This window comes from Epinephelus fuscoguttatus, linkage group LG22, assembly GCF_011397635.1.
Source record: "Epinephelus fuscoguttatus linkage group LG22, E.fuscoguttatus.final_Chr_v1".
Taxonomy (NCBI): domain Eukaryota; kingdom Metazoa; phylum Chordata; class Actinopteri; order Perciformes; family Serranidae; genus Epinephelus; species Epinephelus fuscoguttatus.
In genome coordinates, this window is record NC_064773.1 from 13,365,382 (window position 1) to 13,381,661 (window position 16,280).

The 16,280-nt window shown below is 40.0% G+C and overlaps 1 long non-coding RNA gene across 1 annotated transcript in view; it reads left to right on the forward strand.

The window, feature by feature from the left end:
• Positions 1-16,003, forward strand: part of LOC125883064 (uncharacterized) — a 341,181-nt gene extending 325,178 nt beyond the window's left edge. Inside the window, exon 5 of the long non-coding RNA XR_007448449.1 lies at positions 15,893-16,003. This is a non-coding gene — a long non-coding RNA (uncharacterized LOC125883064). The remainder of the gene's footprint in view (positions 1-15,892) is intronic.
• The last annotated feature ends 277 nt before the right edge of the window (positions 16,004-16,280 follow it).

Below are 16,280 nucleotides of genomic sequence, written 5' to 3' on the forward strand. Positions count from 1 at the left end.
CGCAACGCACTGACAGCTGAAGGTACATAAGTGGATTACGTAATGTCCAACCAACCAACAGACAAGTGCATTAGTGTCACATCCGTGCAGTGATAGACTACTGTACTGTACATCCGAGTGGATCAGTGTGTCTACGTGGATCAGCACATAATTGCTTGGTGAAGACGCCCCTCTGTTTAAAGTCACATCTAAATGATGCAGGGTAGGTGGGAATGACAGTGACAGCGTGACTTTTTAAATCACTGTTTTTTTCCTTCCTCTTCCTCCCCCTCAGTCACTCACCAGGTTGTGGTGATTTGGCAACACAATGTGTTGGCCAATTATGTATGTGCTGGATAGAAAAGCCTGCATGACATATACCATTGAGCTACTCTTTGCCTTTCAAACAATCAAGTTGGATGATGTTGTGTTAAATCTAAATACCTTTTTAATTATGACCAAAATGTTTCCATGGCACAAAGTATCAAAATGGCATCAAATGTGTCATCAGTCTGAAAACCTGTTGTTCAAAAAAGATACAATTTTGCCAATTTCATGCAAGGAATGTTATGCCTTAACTAGGATAGTGACAGGAGAGACGACAGGTAACAAGGGAAAGAGTAAGACACAAATAACGTTTCAACCCACCGATGTCTCAGCCTCAATTCTTAAGGGCCCCCTAGAAATTCAACATTAGGCTTTTTTTTTTTTTTTTTTAAATTTAAGGTATTGTGTGTGGCATCTGGCAGTGAGGTTGCAGACTACAACCAGCTGAAACGTCTCGTGTGCAGAGTGTGTAGGAGAACTATGGTGGATGACGCAAAAACGCCTATGGACCTATATAGAGCCAGTCTTTGGTTTGTCTGTTCTGGGTCTACTGTAGAAACAACATGTTCTATAACAATCAATCCAGATTGTTTTCGTGTGAGTTGCTGAGTGTTGGGGATATTGGCTGTAGACATGTTCGGCCTTCTCTTGAATGTAATAGAACAGGATGGCACTCGGGTTCAAATTTCAATTCAATTTTATTTATAATGCCCAATATCACAATTTGGCTCAGAGGGCTTTACAGCACATGGTATCACAGTGGATAACAGGAAAAAAACTGGTAGAAACCTCAGGAAAAGCAACTGAGGAGGGATCCCTCTTCCAAGACGGACAGATGTGCAATAGATGGCTTGTGTACAGAACAGATCAACATAATAAATTTACAGTAATCCATGTGACAGTATTATACATTAAGAGACAAAGAAACAGAGAGTTGCAGGGCAGACAGTAATAACAATAGCTACATTAACACTAATATTAGCAATAATATAATTATAGTAATTTGGTAGCATATATGCTATAAGTAAATATCAATATATGACAGTATGTTTGTGACAATAATAATCTTGTGTATCATAGTAGTAGAAGTATGATAAAAATAATAATAGCAGTAGTAGGAGGCATCAGGCAGGACCACGATGGCAGTGTAACCACGACACATAGCTGCGATTCGGGGGAACATGTGAGACAGTGGAGCACAAAGGCGCCGGGGAAGAAATCAAGTTACTGACATGCAGTAATAGGATGTGAATGTTAGTAAATGAAGAGGAGCCAACTTTTCAGATTGTCACAGTGAGAGAGATAGAACGAGAAGGTGCTTGGTGTATTATAGGGAGGTCCCCCAGCAGACTGGACCTATATCAGCCGAACTAGGGGCTGGTCCAAGGCAGGCCTGAGCCAGCACTAACTATAAGCTTCATTAAAAAGAAAAGTCTATTCTTAAATGTGGGGACGGTGTCTGCCTCCCGGACTGAAACAGGAAGATGGCTTGTGGTACTTAAAGCACCAAAAAATAAAATAAAATAGAGCATGTTAAAACTCTACAGCAGTGTCTCTTTCCAGAAATCATGACCTGGTTACTCAAGGTGATCCACAGACCTTGTTGTGAGCAGTTTCATGTAGGAACTATTTTCTTTCTACTGAATTACGCCCACCAACCGCATCACCTAGCACCACTGAGCTAGCTAACGTTACTGTTTAACGAAGGAGAACGCCGTTAGTATTTATATCTTGCACGGTCACAAGCAAGACCCTCTCGTCCATGAGTCGATGCACGCTTCCTTCTAGGCAGTGATACAGTTGGCGGGTTTAAGTGGTAGAAAGAAAATATCATTTTTGAGGGTTGCCCCCTGAAAGTTGGAGATTTGAATCAATCGTCAGAGACCCCTGAGTCAACTGAGATTGCTTGTTTTGGTCCCTGGACTTTGCTGCGGAGTGAGATTCCTTGACTTTCACGTTACTCTTTGGTACAGTCAGCTATGGGCAAGATGCAGCAGTACGTGGGGGAGAGATTTTGCACTGTATCTTCTCCCTTCTGCAACTTAATACAACACAGTCTCTGGCTTTTGTTTGATATCTACTGTCGGGAAAAAATGTTTTCGGATTTCCAATCTCTTGTTAGCACAGTTAACTTGTTTACTATATTACGTGAATGTTGCTGCCACACTGAGCCCATTCGAACTTTGAAGCTTAATATGAAAGAAGAAAAGACGATTATTAAATCTGATTCCACTGACATAACTCTGAGTCGGGTACAGCAGCAGTGTTTTGTTTTTTTTTTTTGTTTGTTTTTGGGTTGGGTTTTTTTTTTTTTTGGCACTTTGGGTACCACAAGCTGAGTGCCTTCCAGTTCCATTAAGTTTAGCAGAAGGAAGACATCTCTACTGCTGATATCTCCAGCACTCTGCAGCTCACATAAAAGAGTCTAGACTGATAAATAGCACTGCAGGTAAGAGGAAATGTATGTATTTTTTGATTTCAGGGTGAACTGTCCCCTTACAACCTCAACAAAACCAGAATGTTATGACCGGTTCGGTGAAAATTTAATCCACCTCCTCAATAGAAATCTGTTAGAGTGAAGGCAGAGTCAGACTGACAAATAGAAACGGGATGCAACGATTTGACAGTTCGGTCTGTTATCAGAGATCTGAAATCTTTACTCGAGAGGTAACATGTTGAACATCCGCAGCTGAATTGTTGGATTTCAACCAATAACCTGTTGGACTGTTACAAACCCTCTATGAACTGTCTGTAGGTGGACTATCCAAAATAAAGTGTTACCCAAAAATCAAACTGACATTAGGTGATTGGCATTAGCTGCTGTGTTCATGCTTCACAGTCATTCACTCATTTATCAGCTGTTTGGCTACTGAACTGATAGCGTCCAATCATATTTACCATGGTCCTGAGACCTGACAAGTCTCAGTATTCCTCTGCCGGTGCGGTCATGCCAACACCGTTTGTTGCTGCAGCTTTTCATGTTTATGCATGGTTGTATTGATGGGAGATTTGTTCTCCAAGCAGAATCTGTTGCTGCTGCTCAGATCCTTTGAGAGCTTCCTCAAAGAGCCGAGCGTCTTCAGGCAAATCCAACTGTATAACCATGTGCTATAAATTGTCAGTTGGTTGACATGAGTGTTTCTGACAGAACAGTGTATTTGCATCTGAAAAGCCTTCAAACTGGACTTCCAGTATTATGTAGGAAAAAAAAAACGCCTACATCAATGCTCACACCAACACAGCTTCTTGAAATTATTTTGATTCTGTGCTGTTGTTGGTCTGAATGTGGCCTCTGGTGGTGAAGGACGTGTGTACTGACTACGCACAGTTTAGGAGTCAGTATCATGGGCAGCTGTGATCTGACCCTCCTCTTTGTAGAATGTTGCAAAAAGAAATACTGGTTTGACAAATTACCATTTTACTGGTTGCAGTTAGTTTTTAAAACTCAAGGTACAAATTCCAATATTTGAATATAATGCACAAAAGCAAGTCTCAGATAGCTTAACGGCCTTAATTAAATTAGATTGCAGGATCAAATCCCCATTTCTGTGTCCACTAACAATAACTTCATCACTATCTGGGACCTACAATGGACTGGACTCGCTGTTGTAATAGGAGCTTACAGAAATAAAATACTCTGGGGTGTGGAAATGTTAAGAAGCAGGATTACACTGAAAACTGAAGAGGACTTACATGCAAATCTATATATTCTGGACAATGTCTACCTAATTAAACTTGAATTCCTGCTCTCTGGGGGGTGTCTTACACAAACCAGTAATTCTTCAAGTGAGTTGTTATTGCACAGTATTTTTAAGGATTATTTTAAGGCTTAACCTGCTTTTTCGCTCCCTCCTTCGTGTATTCAAAACACTAAATTCACATTATAATGGAATAATGAGCAAGTAGAGCAGAGTAGAGTAGCCTGCAAGAAAAAGGTGCCATATTAATAAATCCACTTCCATGAGCGGCAGTTAAGACTACTGTCGGTGTGAATTTATTTAAATATGATGAATGATAAGGCGTGAGACAATCTGTAGAGCTCTGTGGCTGAATGTGGACAGCACCAGCCCACTGGGAATATTAATAGTGGACTCAGATCCCAGGGGCTAAATCCAGTGCCGCGTACTTTATTAACATTATGGGTGTGAGGACGTTCAAATATAATGGCTGGGATAGAAAGGTTCACAGATGGCTCCCTTGAATAATACTGCTGGGATTGAAAAGGCAAACACCTCTCGTGAGCACCACGGATGTGAATCCCATATCTGCATTATCTAAAGCAGTTTAATTAAAATATCTAATTGATAAAGATTAGCACAAACCACGAGAACCTGCCTGTCTGAAGCATTAAGCGCTGGTATGAGTGTTTCAGGGAAATTGTTTTTCCTAATTAATATGCATACACATGCAATAACGTAATACAGGAAATACAAAACAGATAAACTGATAAGTTCTCAGAAAATTAGCCTAGTGGGCAGCTCAGTGGATTAAAGCAGCAGAGCATTGCGACAGAGACCCCTTTAAAACAAAATGTCCTGTCACTACAACCTCCATATAACCAACTGTCCGCCATAAAATCAACAGCAAGGTCAAAGCTGTAAGCTGGCTTCTCAATTTTATGCTTCTGCTCAGACGATAGCCATGGCCAGAGGCATTATGTTTTTGGGTTGGCTGTCCAATTTTCCAACATAGTATCTCAGGATGCAAAGGGGAATTGGTTGAAATTTGGCACAAACATCCACTTGAACTCAATGATAAACTGCGAAGACATTGGTGGTCAAAGGTCACTGTGACCTCACAAAACATGTTTTGGGCCAAAACACTCGAATTCATATGTTCATTAAAATTTCACTCAGATGTCCACAAGGATAAAGTAATGAAGCAATGACATTTTACATCTATAACATAAAAAGGTCAACTTCCGTTTGACATCAACATGTTCCATAGGAACACTTTGGCCATTATTCAACACCATAACTCAGGAAGACAAGGGGAGACGTTTGGTTGGATAGTGAATTGATGACACTCCTCTTGGCCATAGTGATATGCAGGTCAGGATTTTTTTAAAACCAACCCATAAACATATGCATTATTCAATGACCTGAATCCAAATCACAGAGACGCAAACATGTATAATGACCTACTTGCTGTTGCCAATATAGTATGTCATTTACATTTTTATCTTCTAAAAAGTACACATTAAAGAAAGACAGAGTACTTTCTCAGTCATCAAGCTCATGATAAGTCTAAGTGCTCTATGGTAGGCGACTGGACTGACCTGAGTTTTTTGAAGATGACCTCTCATCCAAGAGGCTTAGTAATTGCTGGGGTTGCAAGCTTGAAACCCTGTGTGGGTGTGAACCTTTACAGAGTCATTGAGGTCACGTGTAAGCTCTGAGTTTCAGAGTTGTTAGGGTCCCATCTGAGTCGTTGACGCACCTGGCCATCATTAGGGTTAGGGTTAGATAAGTCTAGGTGTGAATGGGTGTTCAAGTGTCTGTGCCAGGAAACACATTAAAAATGCATATTTTGAGGATTCCACAGGCTTTCCTCATTTGCACGTGGAAGGGCAGAGACGTGTGCTCTCTCTGCCGTAGCGCTTTATATGTAGGCGCGTGGAAGAGGTTTTCTGCATACAAGGAAAGGCAGAGAGGCCCCAGAACAGAGCCATACCGCCAAATATAATACTGCAAATGTAAATGAAGTTTTCTTTGACTTAAGTGTTCCTGACTGAACTTTGTTTTGCTGGATATTGAAAAAGCTTGTGAAGATTGTGTGTTTTTCTTTTTAAAGACCAGCAGAGTAATGAGTTTATTTGTCAATAAACAATCCAGTGTTAGCTGTCCGCTCAAGAATTTCTGTGGGGATTTTTGGACATTCAGAGCTGAGCAGCGGCTTTTGTCTGTGACATTATAACTGGAGCTAACGTTAGCTCAGCATTAAAAGCGAGACTGGGAGTAGGATCAATTTTGAGGGTATCTGATAACTACAGCTTTAATTGTCAGACACAAATATCCTGTAGTTTTCCATTATTAACAATAATGTAAAACTACACACATTTATCACTAGATCATTTTAGTGTAATAATTAAAATAATGAAAAAATTAATGTAAGTTGTAGTAATGTAGTCATTATCACTAAGGGCATCCAGTGATCTGGTATTTTCCCCAGGCGCACTGAGGTTATTTCCTCAACTGCACAGGTTTGGTATCTTGATGCTTCTATGCTGAAGGCCTTTCCTTTTCTCTGGTGAGTCTCTTCAAAGCCATCTGAAGGCAGCAGATATCTGTTCCCTTTGCAGTCTGTAATTGGAGTGATGTTGCACACTGTCGAAGCACAATTGCGCACAGCAGATCTGCTGGTTACATTTTGTGCAACAAGCACCAGACAGAACCCTCCACGCTTATGTGCACATCCAACTTTGTCGTTGTGATTAATATTCAGTTTCTACTGCAGATCAACAGGCAGGTTGGAGACGGCAGCATTAAAACAGTCCCATGAAAAATTGTGGATTAATTAAAACTTCTCTCTCAGCTAATAACTCTCTCAGGACAGTGTGTTCCTGCCAGTCCTATCCCGGAGTCTCCATCCAAAATAGGCTCATTTTTAATTACAGTACATGTGGATAGGAGGCTGTGATGAACAACAGAATGTGATGATAAATATTGTAGGCAAACTAAGGTGTGTTGTTTTTACACTCCTAATTTATTTATGTATCATTATAAGGATCACATTTATGTTGCAATATTATTCATATATATATATATATATATATATATATATATATATATAATATTATTTCTTTCCCATTAGAATGCCAAGAGTGTGCAAAGCAGTAATCAGAGCAAAGGGTGGCTATTTTGAAGAAACTAGAATATAAAACATGTTTTCAGTTATTTCACCTTTTTTTGTTAAGTACATAACTCCACATGTGTTCATTCATAGTTTTGATGCCTTCAGTGAGAATCTACAATGTAAATAGTCATGAAAATAAAGAAAACGCATTGAATGAGAAGGTGTGTCCAAACTTTTGGCCTGTACTGTATATATATATATATATATATATATATATATATATATATATATATATATATATATATATATATATATATATATATATATATATATATACATATATGTATATATATATAGTTTATATATATATATATATATATATATATATACACATATATATATATATATATATATATATATATATATATATATATATATACACATATATATAGATATAAATATATATATATATATATATATATACATATATATATGTATCTGTCCTCTGCCTGTTTTTTTTTTTATAATTTTCCTCTTCTTTTCTGTGCTTAGCACGTTTATGGCCATGTAGCTTTCTCAAATGGTAGTGACCAGGCACCAGACTGTAAGCAACAGATATCCAAGACACACAGTGCTTTAAAAAACACACATGTAGCAAAGGTCTAACAAGAGTGAATCTTGGCTTGGCTTTTACTTTCACTTTCGCTGGCGAGCGTGCTCACAAACAGTAGCCGTCAATCCTAGAATCTTTGCACTGCGAAATCTCTTACAACAGCCATTGATATTTACTTATTAACAGTTCACGTCATTAACAGTTTAAATCACCTGTAAAGCAGAGTGATATGTGCATAGTTAAAAGTCCCAGTGCTGTTGTTCTCTATATTAACACTCATGTAATACTGCTTTGTCCAATCAAACCAATTGGTCGGGACAAACTGTTGTATGACGTCTAACATCAAATGCAGCACTTACTGAGTGCAGAACTTCCACTGAACAGTTAAATAAGTACTACTGATTCCTCCCAGACGATGGCTCAAGCAACAAAGCAGTATTAAAGCAGCACGTCCTGAGTTCACCCTCATAGAAGGTATTTTTTCCCAATGTATTTGAGGTACTGACAGTGAAACCACAGGTTGTTTTTGGTGATTCACATGTCTAATGCAGGTACTTACACTCAATGACTCATATGAGAAATATGTAGCAAGCTGAGGTTTTATGAGGCTCAACAAGCCTGACAGATACAGTGCATGCGCTGCACAGCAAGATGCTGGTTTGAACCCCACTGCCATTGAAGTTGTCAGAATAGAGGAATTTATGAGATGACGAATAGTATAAAAGGTACATTTACAATGAGCATTTAACAGCTGGACCCTGCACTCGTTGCTGCTCTAAACTAACTTTGAATCAAACAGCAATGTAAAGACACTGTGCTGTTTATACAGGCAGGAGCAAAGAAACATGACAAAAATACAAAAAGGCACTTGAAGGTAGCTAAGTGACATGTTGAACTGCTTGTAATACACGAGGGAAGTGGTTTGAATCTCCTCCGATTTGTATAGTTGTGTGTTATCGTTGTCTTTGGTGTAATATGATGATGTGCAGAGCAAGTCTAATGCTCTTGAAATCGCTCAGGGATGAAGCGTCTGGCATCCCCCTCATAAAAAGCTTTTTCAGGGTAGATTTCATCCCTGATGGTGGAAAAGTTATGTTGATAAAAACATAGTGTACTGCAAGTCAACAATACGGCACATTATGTTTTACTGCACTGGTGTAAAACGCACGCACACATATACACACACAGTCTGCTCCAAATATAGATGTACAAAAGCCGGTGGCAAGAGCTAAAAACTGATTCATTATACATACTGGCTCCTACTGTATATACATTCACTGGCCACTTTATTAGGTACACCTTGCACTTGTGGACCCCCTTTTGCCTTCAGAACTGCCTTAATTCTTTGTGGCATAGATTCAACAAGGTGCTGGAAACATTCCTCAGAGATATTGGTCCATATTGACATGATAGCATCACACAGTTGCTGCAGATTTGTCGGCTGCACATCCATGATGTGAATCTCCTGTTCCACTACATCCCAAAGGTGCTCTATAGGATTGAGATCTGGTGACTGTGGAGGCCACTGGAGTACAGTGAACTCATTGTCATGTTCAAGAAACCAGTTTGAGATGATTTGAGCTTTGTGACATGGTGCGTTATCCTGCTGGAAGTAGCCATCAGAAGATGGGTACACTGTGGTCATAAAGGGATGGACACGGTCAGCAACAATACTCAGGTAGGCTGTGGTGTTTAAACCATGCTCAGTTGGTACTAAGGGGCCCAAAGTGTGCCAAGAAAATCTCCCCCACACCATTACACCACCACCACCAGCCTGAACTGTTGATACAAGGCAGGATGGATCCATGCTTTCATGTTGTTTACACCAAATTCTGACCCTACCATCTGAATGTGGCAGCAGAAATCCAGACTCATCAGACCAGGCAACGTTTTTCCAATCTTCTATTGTTCAGTTTTGGTGAGCCTGTGTGAACTGTAGCCTCAGTTTCCTGTTGTTAGCTGACAGGAGTGGCTCAGACCAGCCTGTCTGGTACCAACAACCATGCCACGTTCAAAATCACTTAAATTCCCCATTCTGATGCTCGGTTTGAACTTCAGCAGGTTGTCTTGACCATGTCTGCATGCCTAAATGTATCGAGCTGCTGTGTACCTAATAAAGTGGCTGGTGAGTGTAGACACTCTACAGAAGCTAATTAGAAAAAAGGTTTTAGACTAATGGCTTCCACCCTTAACTTTCTTTTGGAAAATTATGTAGCCAATTTTGAAGAAATTTTGTTAATCGTCAGCCAGCTGTTCCTTTTTTATTTCATTGCAATATTTCTTTTATTCTACTGCTTCCACATCACTCCTCTGAATGCTGCCTGGCTTTCAATCTCTATAACCAGGACATCCCTACAGAGTCCATTCGTACGTACCGATTCTGACCTTGCGTGTGAGTCATTCTGCTCGGGCTCTCTTAGTAAAACAAAAACCTCTCCTTCTCTCTTGATGTGTAATATAACTCCAAAGCCCATAATCTTAAGATATTTGTTTGGTGGGATGAACACATGACTGATCCATAGCGTTTTTTAAACTTTATCAAATGCCAAATTAACACTTAAATTTGGTGCTGCCTTTAAACAGATTAACTAATCCCAACAAAGTGGTTGCAGGACAAATCAGATATGTATGATAGAATGTGTAACAGCTTGTGATGAAGGTCACTTATAAAACTACTCTGTTATAAAACTAACACGTCTGAATTACACAGATTAGCTGGAGTGAAAAATGACCATGTTTAACTCTTCATCAGCAGCAAACTTATGATGAATAGTTTCACCCAGAGCAATTTTATTCTAATGCATAAATGGTATTTTATTTTTGCCATTAACATTTTTAAACTGAACAGTAAAATGTCCAAACACTGACTCATTTTACAACACCATCTGCTCATGGACACTAAAAGGCAGATCTCTATTTCGCTACAACTGATACAGTAAAAAGGCCACTGTGACAAAAAGAAGGAAGGTTTTTCTCTCCAACACATCTCTCAAATCTGATTCACGCCACATACGAAACAATGTGTGATAAATGATTGGCCAATCAGACTTGACCAGCAGCATTAATTTTGGTACTGTGATTTAGTCTTAGTTATAATGTGTGTTAGTTTTAGTCACAGTTTTAGTCACTTAGCATCATCGCAGATACCTTTGCTAAATTACTACATCCAGTCCTACCCATTAACTGTGTGGAAAAAATGGAGGTAGCCACTGTGACATTACATATTAGTTTTGAAGCCTGGAGTTGTCATTTTCGCTTTTGCCATCTCGGATTTTTGGGACCAGAATTACCAATATTTGGGCCAGAATGTGGCGCGAACCCTAACGCTAGCTGCTCACTTGGTTAGCACAGAGCATTTACAGCCATGGTCAGCCTGTGATAATGCTAATACTAATTTTCACTAGCAAAAAACAGGCTTAAAACCATAAAAACAATTTGTACTTACCTGAATAACTGAACATCTGACTCCTTATTAAGTCTTTTAGGGCTGACGTCACAATGACGTCAGTCTATAAGCTGGAGGCAACACAGGACTCGCCACCACAGGGCTGTAGGCTACATAGGAGTCTTAAAATGTCATCTTGTTTTGTTATTGGTTGCTAGAATCATGGCTCAAAACTTGAATTTTATCACATACAAGATGCCACTGCCCGTCAACAGAAACAAAGACAACTATGGTTAAATATCATAAGGCAAAAGGACTGGACAGAAGCGATCATCAAAAATGCTCACATGTGCAGCGCACACTTCATATCAGGTTAGGTACAATCCGAGAGTGTTAGGAATTTTCAAACAGTCCAGTTTGTGCCAGGGTGCATTCCGGCATTTGGACTGAGTATTTCTGAATGCAGCACTTGTATCCTCTTCCTCCATTGTCTAAAACCTGGCTCTTCAACATGGGGTTCCTGATACCTAGGGGGTACTCAGAGTTACTATGGGGGGGGTAGCAAATGACCTCTAAATAATCTAATTAATTAATGAAAATTTTAGTAAGTAAATGTGTCTGAAAATCCACATTAATGTGAATCTCTCATATTATTAGCCAAGATAAATCAGCCTTTTCATAAAACCTATTAGTTAACAGTACACAACATTTTTGATAGGCTGACTGTTACCCAGGAATCGTTATCCGATCATGTGAGTTAGCTAACGCTACATCACTGTGTGACACCTGTAATTATTTTTGCATTATAGGAGCCAAATATGTTATTGGGAGGTTTGCTTCTAACTGTGTAATTCACTGTGTGGGCATTGGGGGCAATAGAAAATTCAGTTATATTACAAAATAATATCTCTCAAAGACAGAAATTCAGATAGGCCCCAATAGGGGACACATACACACACTAGAGTGTGGCGATCCGAGCCCGACGGTACCCGACGCGTCGGCCAGGTTTGGTTAGAAATGTAGCTATAAACTGTATTCGGGCTCGGGTCGGATTCGGTCAGCTTTCAGTGAAAATGTAGTGTAAAAATAAATATTATCCTATTGTCTGTCCTGTTTATTGCTTGGGCACTGTTATTTACGTGACAACACCTGAACATAACACACACAGACAAACATTGGTTGTTTGTTTCTACCTCTCTCCTCGCTGGAAGTCTCGGACCTCCAGCTGCCCGCCTCCGCCTTGATTAAACGCTGAAAGTAAAAAAAAAAGAGGGAGACATGTTTTTCCTATTTTATCTTATTTTCTTTTATTTCTCCCTCTCCTCTCGCTAGAAGCGTCGGACCTCCCGCCTCCCGCTCTCGTCTCAAACACGTCACAAATACCTCAGTGGCTAGTAATAGACAGCTCCTTTAACATGCATATTAGCCAGTTAGCTGTATTATTATGTCAAGTGTACAGACATTGTTGTGTGCCACAATGGATTGTTTCATAACTTAACTAATACACGTAGCAATGCTACAACTGCTGCTTAGTTAGCAGCTAGGCAAACAAGAGAGGACCTGAAAAATATTGAGAACTATCTCAAGTGCAACTCTTTTTTAAAAAATATATCTAGTAGGGGTTCCTGCTGTCTGTCTTTGGGCCAAAGGGTCCTTAGCCTGAAAACGAACACCCCTGGTCTAAAACAAGCCAACAGAACTTGCTAGCTAGTGCTAGTCTGTGATCCAGCGTGTTTTTTCCCCTTGTGGTACAGGCCGTGCAGGAACAGGACAGCGCCTCACATTCCCACTGTCACACCAATCTTTATGCTGCTTCATAGTGCAACAAGTCAAGCAGCAGTGGCTCTTAAACAACTTCTGAGGAAGGGAAAAGAGCTGTTTCCCTCATTCATACTGCAAACCAATTCTACACAGGTTTTGAGTATAGTATGTGTTCACACTTGAGAAGTCACAAATTAAAGTACAATCATCACAGTCAGCATTTATACAAAAAAAAAAAAGCTTTTGATTTTTGACAATGCAATACTCAAAGGAAATTGAGGAGCTGCTCACAGCTAGAAAAAGATTAGCCTAATTGTTGCTGGTGGTGAAACAGCTCTAGGAACACCTTACAAAACAAAATACAACAATGGGGTTTTTGGAGACGTTTGACATCCTGTGGCGCAGATATTAACATAACATTGCTTCTGTTAATATAAACAATGACATACGTTGATTCCCTGTATACTAACTGCAAAGATTAATGAATACTTTATACCATTGGTATGTACTGGAATTGTGGCGGAGTCTGTGTTTTACCAGTCAGGAGCATATTTTGTCATAGTCCTTGTTTTCATAGGTTACTTTATATTTAGTTTTAGCCATGTTTTCGTCACGGATTAAAGTTGTCAAATTAACAGTGCTCATCCTGCAAGCACAAACACAGCTTTAGATATCTTTCCTCATGCAAATGGTGGAGTAAATCTACAGATTAACACTGTTTCTGCCTCCCGTAACTGCAAGATGCCCGGTGATGTTTGTGCCTGTGATGTTTCACAAAGTGCCAGACATATCTGACAGACAAGAGCAGACGTTTGGACATGATTCCTTTCCCTAGAATTATAACTGTATCCAGGACGAGCTGATTGCATGTGTGCTGGCCAGTGTGACAGCAGCTGGGGTCCTGTAGGGGCGGAAGCAGGTGAATTTTGGGCACAAACTGCACCACTGGAGGACAGAGGACAGGACGTGAGCGGGTGTTACTGAGAGATAAGGAAAGACATGGGAGCGATGCTGTGTTTTTTTTTTTGAGGCAGAAGGCATGAAATTAAGTGGCATGAACAATAAATTAACAATTCAGAAGAGCAGATTGACATTATAAATGGAATAAAATTAACATCATCTGCCACATATTTGACCCACTGATTTCAGAGTTAATCAAATATCAGCTTATTTAAGTGTATGTAAAAGATAACCCTGCTTTTGAGTGATCCATTAAATATGTAATATGTTTGGCTACTTCTTATGTTTAAAAAATACAATAAAATCTAAGAGTCACTCAAAGCAGAGAGGTTCAAGAGAGGGGAAAACAATTTGATGATTCTTATTACTGTTACCAGTGGTGCCTTCACTGGGCCTAATTCATAAAGTGTGAGCAGAATGAATTTGTTTGTAAACTGTTTGCAGAAGGAAATTTACGTGTTTATCGGCATTCATCAATACGTTAGTGGCTCCAATCTTTTCGTAGGCACTAACAAACCTGCTACACCTGCTTCTGACTGCTCATAGTGCTTGTGTAAATAAGATATTGCACATCAATGTTGCTTGTCCGTGTTGTGCTCTACTATGTTCACAATACACAGATGCCTTTGAAACACGCAAGATATTAGAAATATAACATATTTAGTTAAATTAGCTGGTATTTAGCAGATTTAAGCTTCAGATTAGGATTCCTAAAACCATAAATGAGTTGTTTAAATCAACATTGTTTTTTGAGTAAATAAAATCCTCCTCCTCTCCTCCTCTGACCTCTTTACACATCCTCCCCAAACTGCATGTGCTTTTTGTTTAATATAATTATCAGAGACGCAACATTATTTCAAATTGAGTTTTGGTTTCAAAAGACTGGTGGACGTGGAAAGCAATTCGGCGTCTGTTTCCACTCACACCGGGCAGCTGGTGAACCCAAATCTAGTAGAGAGTTGGAGGGAGATGGTGTGGTTTGACCCCCGACTATCCTACTTGTTGTTAAATTTAATGGTGGGTCATTGCCTACTAGGGTTGTCATGAGAACCGATACTTCGGTATTAGTACCGTAAGTACCGGATACAACTTTGCCCTCAGCAGGCTGTGTCGATTCCTGTCGGAACTGACGGGGGCAGTATACGCGCGTCAGTGGGTGCCGAGGACAAGCACTGAAGAACGCCTGTTCTTGATTGTCTTTGCTAGAAACAATGGCTTTTACAAGTGCTGCTGGAGCCACAACACCTCGGCTTGTCGAAAAGTCAGTCAGTAGGAGTCGTGTGTGGAGAGGGTCTCGTTTACACCAGAAGCGATGCGTTTGCGCAGCGCTCGCGAACGGTCGCTGTTTACTCGCGTTTTCATTTGGGCGAGCATGTTAACAGGTTAGAGCATTGACACCGCATCCATTCTACGCGCTGCTTTCGCGAGCAAGCTCGAAAATAGAAGAGACGCCAATTTTTTGCGTGAGCCGCCAGCGAATGGTCGCGGTGTTCAACAAAAAAACACAAGTTTGCGTGGGGTTGTGACCTCTCTCGGCCACCGTTGACATCTCCCCCTTGACCAAGCGAGACCTGACAGGCACATGTTTCATGTACTTACCCATTTGTAGGGCTAAATATTAATTCTCCAAGCGTTGGAATAATCACTGGCACGTGAACCTGTCCACCCTGGGCTTTGGGTCCAAACTCACTTCTTCTTTGGGGTTTATTGGACATTAGCAGACACGGTGCACTATCGCCACCAACTGTCCGGGTGTGGTTTGTATTTTGACGGGACAGCAGCGGCTGCTGCGTGACGCATCTGTTCAGTTTTGGTGTGAATACACGTGTGCTGCCGCATTGCTTGCGGGGTAAATGAGGCTAGAGTTAAAGTTTTAAACGGTTTTAATGAAGTAGTGAATTTAGAAATACATGAGTTCTGTTTTTTGATTTTATCATGGTATCGAATGAGTATCGAGAATGGTGGCAATTCACTGGTATTTGATATTGACTACTGAAATTCTGGTATCGTGTATTGCCTACATTAGACTGCCAATATTAAGATGTTTTAATAGTGGTTTAATTTCACTACAGAGACAAAATGAATGCTGAGGCTAAGGGCAAACATCATTACCTGGCTTTTCATGATGGCAGCTGACGGAGACTTGATGCAGGGCACTTGATTTGGGTGCAGCTGCCTCGAGGGAAATTGAAGTGTCAGGCAAGTAGCACAATTTTAATTAAGAATTGATGCCATGGGCCAAATTTAAAGACTAAAATATGAAATTATATTTAAAAAAAACAGTAGTCACACCACTACTAACAAAAAGAAATACGTCTTTTTTCAACCCCACGTCACCTAAAATAACTCTAACTCTTTCTTTTTCTTTGTTTGCTCCATGTCTACAGGTCGACAGGATGAACGTATCCATAGTAATTATCACCTCCATATATGTTGGTCACGGACTATTCAGGGTGGGAT